Source organism: Salmo salar, chromosome ssa20 (assembly GCF_905237065.1).
Source record: "Salmo salar chromosome ssa20, Ssal_v3.1, whole genome shotgun sequence".
Taxonomy (NCBI): domain Eukaryota; kingdom Metazoa; phylum Chordata; class Actinopteri; order Salmoniformes; family Salmonidae; genus Salmo; species Salmo salar.
In genome coordinates this window covers 4,375,511-4,382,604 of record NC_059461.1, presented here as the reverse complement: position 1 = coordinate 4,382,604, position 7,094 = coordinate 4,375,511, and the positions used below count along the sequence as shown (strand labels likewise).

General features: G+C 57.0%; 1 protein-coding gene across 4 annotated transcripts in view; it reads left to right on the top strand.

Moving 5' to 3' along the window:
- The first annotated feature begins 547 nt into the window (after positions 1-547).
- Positions 548-7,094, top strand: part of LOC106579820 (serine/threonine-protein kinase TAO3) — a 133,961-nt gene continuing 127,414 nt past the window's right edge. Inside the window, exon 1 of one of the 4 annotated variants that reach the window (XM_014160027.2) lies at positions 548-913. The gene's annotated coding sequence lies outside the window, so the exon portion shown is untranslated. Of the gene's footprint in view, positions 914-1,100; positions 1,406-7,094 lie in introns of those variants that run through there. The other 3 variants (XM_014160025.2, XM_045704275.1, XM_014160026.2) reach the window with 3 other exon arrangements.

Genomic DNA, 7,094 nt, shown 5'->3' with positions numbered 1-7,094 from the left:
TTCCTGCAATTCATCATGTTTTTATTCGACATAAATTCCATGGACTGTCTAGTATTAAAGGTGTCATTCTAAATTCTAACACCAGATGTCAGTATTGCCTTATTGTTTATTTATTTCATTTTTTTTTCAATTGTGTCGCCTTAGTTTTTATGAACTGCCAAGTGACACATTTGATCAGAATTTACATTTCTGTGACCAACTTTCATCGCTTTCAGTGGTCAATATTGACCCAATGCACCATTGAACAATATACATAAAGCCCCCAAAAATAAATGTCGGTTTTCTCATTTTTAAAAATACAATTAACCCCATGTTATTTTATTAATGTGGACATGACTGAAACCTAATACAGTCTACCCAAGTATTCATTTTAATTTTTAACATTGATATCCCTAGTTTTTCTATCCCCAAAGGTTGTCCGTTGATGATCCTTTATAGCCGATAACCGATACATTTTTGTTTCTCTCATCCACCTCCTGTCCTCGTCTGCTTTGACTCTGAACTCGATTGTTTCTCCTTGTAAACAGCACATACTAAAACGTCCAATATTGTAGAGTTAAATGACAATGGTCTTGACAACACGACATCAGTGCAATGTATTGATCATGATCAATAATCAACGGGCATGATCTAAACAATTGTGACACATACAGTGAATGTTGTTGTTTTTTTAAACCATAACATTTATAGAGGCCAGAACTAAAGACAACTGCTGCTTGCCAGATAATCTCCGAATTTATTTCCGCCTGTCAAACTAGCTGTCAGCGACAAGGGGCCGTGCGGAGGAAAGGAGCGACTCCAGCCCTCATTCAGGAAGTCCTGACCAAACTTCACAAAGTCAAGTTGTCTCTCCGAGTTGGACTAAATGTTATTGGAAACGTGGGATTCATCAAAAGGAACAAGAACATCACTGGTCAGTTTTTCATTTGGTTTATTTATGATGAAGGTACAAATGTTCATTTTAGCTATTGCTGTCACCCTTTCACGCTTCTAATTTGCTGGCCTTATACACGAGAGACACTTCCTAGTACGCTGTCGTCATGTCTTCGTTTCCTTTAAGATGAAGTCCAAGTAACCCATGTTGCTGTGAAATGATACTAGGCTGATGTAGTTGGATTCTTTATTATGACTCATAGCATGATGACTACCAAAGTTGAGACTTGAACGCATTGTTGTTTTAACGTAACAGTCTGTGACTAGATAGGCAGTCAGTGAAGTGCGTAGGGTAGTTGAACTGTGCAAGCCAAATACTTGGTTGGTTACACCTGCTCGCAAAACAATTCTAACGGTCGGTTTCATTGGAAATTGTTTATCATTCATGCAGTGCTTTTAAATCGTTGAAAGTATTGCTTGGCAAATGAGGAACAGAGGACGTGTTTTCATAAGCACCGACCTGAGCTCATGGGTAAGTGTATTGCGAGCAAATGACAAGCCACTTCGGTTCATCTCTTGTCGTGTTAAATTATAAACTGAACCACTCGATAAACAATGAGACATGTTTTTAAAACTTGTATGCAGTTGCTCAAAAGCCTTTCAACTTGGTTTAGCTGTCAATTTTGGGAATTGTCATTTTGTTTTAAGAGGTTGTACTTGATAATTGGCGAGTTGTCACCAGACGGCTGGAACTACAATGTAGCTAGCTACTGTCTGGCTGTGGCACACTGTTTTTCAGCGGATACATGTTGCGACTGAACGTTTTACAACCAGCCACTTACTGCATCATTTTTTTGGGACATTCTACGATGGATGGATTGCCAGACATCGAAAACGATTGCATAGCTCAATGCACATGTTAAAGCAAATTTCGTTTCATTTACATATTTTAACTGCACAGTAGTTGACAGACAGAAATCACATTTGTCCCCCGAGTCTAACGTTAGTGCGTCTGTTATTTTTGTGCTCGAAGCAAATGTTGGACTAGTGTACTACACACTGGTTAAACACCATTTGGCAGCTACCTTTTTAATGTTTTGTTTGATTTGCCGTCAATTGTCATTCATGCAATGCTTTCAACGATAGCTTTACCACTGATATGCAGATATTTTGTGTCCGTAATCTGCATAAAAGTAAATGTAGGTTAACATTACGAGCTTGAAATGTCTCATTAAAGGCTAAAATAGCAGCCAGTGGAACAGCCTACAACAACCAACCTGACTTAATGATGTCATCCTTTTATGTAGACAGCTTGAATAGGAAGCTAACAGACATGCTTGTAATGAACACATTTCTGCTTGTAATGAACACATTTCTGCTTGTTCTGAACATGCAACATCTTGCAATTTCCCAAGATATTGCCTGAGCCATATGAAGTCGTTAGCTTCCATATTTAGCATATATTTGGTCTTCACATAGCTCTTGAATATTCTGTATCAGAGTTCTCTGTATAATGTGTACATTCATTTCTCTCACTATAAACAAATATTTGCCCATTATCAGCCAGTAGCTTGATTTTAAAGAAACAACTTTCATTGCTTAAGCCCATGCTTCCCACATAACCTACAGTAACCTTATCAAGTAGGCCAGCCAGCTCATCAGTAAGTCTCAGGCTTTGAGTGGGAAGTAACTATGAACAGAAAGTTACACCGTGGCAGTCTGAGGCTACCAGTCCCTTAAGGTTGCCTGCTGTCACCTATCTAGCTGATAATACTGGTGTCTAGGCTCGTTCAGTCTATTTTTTTATTTTTTTATTGTATGAAGAGGGACAGTAGCCTGAAATAGTAGTGTGTGTGACCGAGGTCCAACGGAAGTCCCCCCCCCTCCCCTCCCCTCCCCTCCCTCTGTTACCTTCACCCAGTTAGTTTAGCTTTTTTGTAGGATATTCAGACGTGACATCCTGTCTTCCTCCCAAATGGAACCCTATTCTCTATGTAGTGCACTACTTTTTATCAGGGCTCTGGACAAAAGTAGTGCACTATATGGAATAGGGTGCCATTTGGGACATTCCCCGAGTGTCACTGACATCCTGTCTGTCCGTGATCTGTTGGCGTGTTCAACGGTTGTGGTTTGTGTTTGTGAGTAACCTATGCATGTGTGCATTGCATATACCCCATAGGCCTTGTCTACATACATATCTTACATGTTCCTCTGCACGTGTAAAGTCCAATTAAAACCTGATATTTATCCTGCTTGTCTTCCCTGACTGACTCTATATTTACTGTGTAGTTCCTCCTCTGTGAGTCAGCAACCTGTCTGACTGTAATGTGCAACTACATCTCTACAAGTGTGAGGTGTGTTGATGGATGCGTGGGGTGAGGACACATCAACTGTGGCTGTCAGGGAGAGGGGGACATTCTGCATCCTATGAGCTCTGATCAAATGTAGTGCAATATAAAGGGAGTAGGGTGCCATTTGGGACACAGTGGCCCAGACTCCAGCCCCCTCACCCAGGCAGGCAGGCAGGCAGGCCCAGCCTCCAGCCCCCTCTCCCAGGCAGGCAGGCCCAGCCTCCAGCCCCCTCTCCCAGGCAGGCAGGCAGGCAGGCCCAGCCTCCAGCCCCCTCTCCCAGGCAGGCAGGCAGGCAGGCAGGCCCAGCCTCCAGCCCCCTCTCCCAGGCAGGTAGGTAGGCAGGCAGGCCCAGGCTCCAGCCCTCTCTCCCAGGTAGGCAGGCGGGCCCAGCTTCTAGCCCCCTCTCCCAGGCAGGCGGGCCCAGCCTCCAGCCCCCTATCCCAGGCAGGCAGGCCCAGCCTCCAGCCCCCTATCCCAGGCAGGCAGGCCCAGCCTCCAGCCCCCTATCCCAGGCAGGCAGGCCCAGCCTCCAGCCCCCTCTCCCAGGCAGGCAGGCAGGCCCAGCCCCCTCTCCCAGGCAGGCAGGCAGGCCCAGCCCCCTCTCCCAGGCAGGCAGGCAGGCCCAGCCCCCTCTCCCAGGCAGGCAGGCCCAGGCTCCAGCCCCCTCTCCCAGGCAGGCAGGCCCAGGCTCCAGCCCCCTCTCCCAGGCAGGCAGGCCCAGGCTCCAGCCCCCTCTCCCAGGCAGGCAGGCCCAGGCTCCAGCCCCCTCTCCAGCAGGCAGGCCCAGGCTCCAGCCCTCTCTCCCAGGCAGGCCCAGCCTCCAGCCCTCTCTCCCAGGCAGGCCCAGGCTCCAGCCCTCTCTCTCTTGCAGGCCCAGGCTCCAGCCCTCTCTCTCTTGCAGGCCCAGGCTCCAGCCCTCTCTCTCTTGCAGGCCCAGGCTCCAGCCCTCTCTCTCTTGCAGGCCCAGGCTCCAGCCCTCTCTCTCTTGCAGGCCCAGGCTCCAGCCCTCTCTCTCTTGCAGGCCCAGGCTCCAGCCCTCTCTCTCTCTCGCAGGCAGGCCCAGGCTACAGCCCTCTCTCTCTCTCGCAGGCAGGCCCAGGCTACAGCCCTCTCTCTCTCGCAGGCAGGCCCAGGCTACAGCCCTCTCTCTCTCGCAGGCAGGCCCAGGCTACAGCCCTCTCTCTCTCGCAGGCAGGCCCAGGCTCCAGCCCTCTCTCTCTCTCAGGCAGGCCCAGGCTCCAGCCCTCTCTCTCTCTCAGGCAGGCCCAGGCTCCAGCCCTCTCTCTCTCGCAGGCAGGCCCAGGCTCCAGCCCTCTCTCTCTCGCAGGCAGGCAGGCAGGCCCAGGCTCCAGCCCTCTCTCTCTCGCAGGCAGGCAGGCAGGCAGGCCCAGGCTCCAGCCCTCTCTCTCTCGCAGGCAGGCAGGCAGGCCCAGGCTCCAGCCCTCTCTCTCTCGCAGGCAGGCAGGCAGGCAGGCCCAGGCTCCAGCCCTCTCTCTCTCGCAGGCAGGCCCAGGCTCCAGCCCTCTCTCTCTCGCGCAGGCAGGCCCAGGCTCCAGCCCTCTCTCTCTCGCGCAGGCAGGCAGGCAGGCTCCAGCCCTCTCTCTCTCGCTCGCAGGCAGGCAGGCAGGCCCAGGCTCCAGCCCTCTCTCTCTCGCAGGCAGGCAGGCAGGCAGGCCCAGGCTCCAGCCCTCTCTCTCTCGCAGGCAGGCCCAGGCTCCAGCCCTCTCTCTCTCGCAGGCAGGCAGGCAGGCCCAGGCTCCAGCCCTCTCTCTCTCGCAGGCAGGCCCAGGCTCCAGCCCTCTCTCTCTCGCAGGCAAGGCAGGCCCAGGCTCCAGCCCTCTCTCTCTCTCAGGCAGGCCCAGGCTCCAGCCCTCTCTCTCTCTCAGGCAGGCCCAGGCTCCAGCCCTCTCTCTCTCGCAGGCAGGCCCAGGCTCCAGCCCTCTCTCTCTCGCAGGCAGGCAGGCAGGCCCAGGCTCCAGCCCTCTCTCTCTCGCAGGCAGGCCCAGGCTCCAGCCCTCTCTCTCTCTCAGGAGGAGGCAGGCCCAGGCTCCAGCCCTCTCTCTCTCGCAGGCAGGCCCAGGCTCCAGCCCTCTCTCTCTCCGCAGGCAGGCCCAGGCTCCAGCCCTCTCTCTCTCGGCAGGCAGGCCCAGGCTCCAGCCCTCTCTCTCTCGCAGGCAGGCAGGCAGGCCCAGGCTCCAGCCCTCTCTCTCTCGCAGGCAGGCCCAGGCTCCAGCCCTCTCTCTCTCGCAGGCAGGTAGGCAGGCCCAGGCTCCAGCCCTCTCTCTCTCGCAGGCAGGCAGGCAGGCAGGCCCAGGCTCCAGCCCTCTCTCTCTCGCAGGCAGGCCCAGGCTCCAGCCCTCTCTCTCTCGCAGGCAGGCCCAGGCTCCAGCCCTCTCTCTCTCGCGCAGGCAGGCAGGCAGGCCCAGGCTCCAGCCCTCTCTCTCTCGCAGGCAGGTAGGCAGGCCGGCCCAGGCTCCAGCCCTCTCTCTCGCGCAGGCAGGCAGGCAGGCCCAGGCTCCAGCCCTCTCTCTCTCGCAGGCAGGCAGGCAGGCCCAGGCTCCAGCCCTCTCTCTCTCGCAGGCAGGCAGGCAGGCCCAGGCTCCAGCCCTCTCTCTCTCGCAGGCAGGCAGGCAGGCCCAGGCTCCAGCCCTCTCTCTCTCGCAGGCAGGCAGGCAGGCCCAGGCTCCAGCCCTCTCTCTCTCGCAGGCAGGCAGGCAGGCAGGCCCAGGCTCCAGCCCTCTCTCTCTCGCAGGCAGGCAGGCCCAGGCTCCAGCCCTCTCTCTCTCGCAGGCAGGCAGGCAGGCCCAGGCTCCAGCCCTCTCTCGCAGGCAGGCAGGCAGGCAGGCCCAGGCTCCAGCCCTCTCTCTCTCGCAGGCAGGCAGGCAGGCAGGCAGGCCCAGTCTCCAGCCCTCTCTCTCTCGCAGGCAGGCAGGCAGCCAGGCCCAGGCTCCAGCCCTCTCTCTCTCGCAGGCAGGCAGGCAGGCAGGCCCAGGCTCCAGCCCTCTCTCTCTCGCAGGCAGGCAGGCAGGCAGGCAGGCAGGCAGGCAGGCAGGCAGGCCCAGGCTCCAGCCCTCTCTCTCGCAGGCAGGCAGGCAGGCAGGCAGGCCCAGGCTCCAGCCTCTCTCTCTCGCAGGCAGGCAGGCCCAGGCTCCAGCCCTCTCTCGCAGGCAGGCAGGCAGGCCCAGGCTCCAGCCCTCTCTCGCAGGCAGGCAGGCAGGCCCAGGCTCCAGCCCTCTCTCGCAGGCAGGCAGGCAGGCCCAGGCTCCAGCCCTCTCTCGCAGGCAGGCAGGCAGGCCCAGGCTCCAGCCCTCTCTCTCTCGCAGGCAGGCAGGCCCAGGCTCCAGCCCCCTCTCCCAGGCAGGCAGGCCCAGGCTCCAGCCCCCTCTCCCAGGCAGGCAGGCAGGCCCAGCCTCCAGCCCCCTCTCCCAGGCAGGCAGGCAGGCCCAGCCTCCAGCCCCCCTCTCCCAGGCAGGCAGGCAGGCCCAGCCTCCAGCCCCTCTCTCCCAGGCAGGCAGGCAGGCCCAGCCTCCAGCCCCTCTCTCCCAGGCAGGCAGGCAGGCCCAGCCTCCAGCCCCTCTCTCCCAGGCAGGCAGGCAGGCCCAGCCTCCAGCCCCTCTCTCCCAGGCAGGCAGGCAGGCCCAGCCTCCAGCCCCTCTCTCCCAGGTAGGCAGGCAGGCCCAGCCTGCAGGCCCAGCCCCCTCTCGCAGGCAGGCCCAGGCTCCAGCCCCCTCTCCCAGGCAGGTAGGTAGGCAGGCAGGCCCTGTCTCCGGCCCCTTCTCCCAGGCAGGCAGGCGGGCCCAGCCTGCGGCCCCGTCTCGGCCCCTTCTCACAGGCAGGCAGGCGGGCCCAGCCTGCGGCCCCATCTCACA